The sequence below is a fragment of the Nothoprocta perdicaria genome, unplaced genomic scaffold, assembly GCF_003342845.1.
Source record: "Nothoprocta perdicaria isolate Ctin4 unplaced genomic scaffold, notPer1 scaffold_64, whole genome shotgun sequence".
Lineage (NCBI taxonomy): Eukaryota > Metazoa > Chordata > Aves > Tinamiformes > Tinamidae > Nothoprocta > Nothoprocta perdicaria.
This window is the reverse complement of record NW_020455910.1, coordinates 3,118,025-3,118,783: the sequence shown is the minus strand read 5'-3', so window position 1 is coordinate 3,118,783 and position 759 is coordinate 3,118,025.

Here is a 759-nt window from a genome sequence, read left to right as displayed (position 1 = left end):
AAGAGCTGTATCAAGAGGTCATCTGTAGCATGGCAGAAGGGTGGCTGGATAGAGGACCCAAAGTCTTCGGGGGGGATACTTTGTTGGAAACCAAGGAGAAGAAAACACTGAGCAGCGTTTTCCACACTTTGCCATTTGCCAGTGCAAATGCATATAAATTTCCATGCACAAACTGCGTAGGATATTTTCTAGACCTGTGTTTTTAAGCATGATGTAGACATCAAACTGTATGTGACTGTGCAGGACATGGCTCAGAGGATTATCCCATAGCTGTTCCAGAAGGATGTCAGCATGGAAGCTGTTATGAATAAAGACCCATTGTGCATTCTCAACCATGCACAGGTGATTCCCTCCCACATACTGTGGACTACAACTCATCTGAGGCATCCCAAGGAATGTTCTGCTCACTACATAGTTAAATAACTAAAAAAGAGCAAAAAAAAAAAAAAAACCCCAAAAAAAAGAAAAAGCAAAAAAACACAGGTCTTCCCAATAAGCTTGATGGGATTCTTTTCTTGCCTTTTGTGGGTCCAGAACCTATGTGTTCTTTCACTGAATAAAGAAGATGGTTCATCTTTTGAAGTCCAAGAAATGAAACTGTCAAAGGCTTCAGGAATGGAGGAAGGAGATAGCAAGCATTTCAATCTCCAACACAAGTACTACTTAGCTGAAAGAAAAAAAAAAAAGTAAAAAGTCCTGCTTAACCATGGTCTTCAGGCAAAGAAAAAGAAAAAGGAAAAGGAAAAGGAAAAGGAAAAG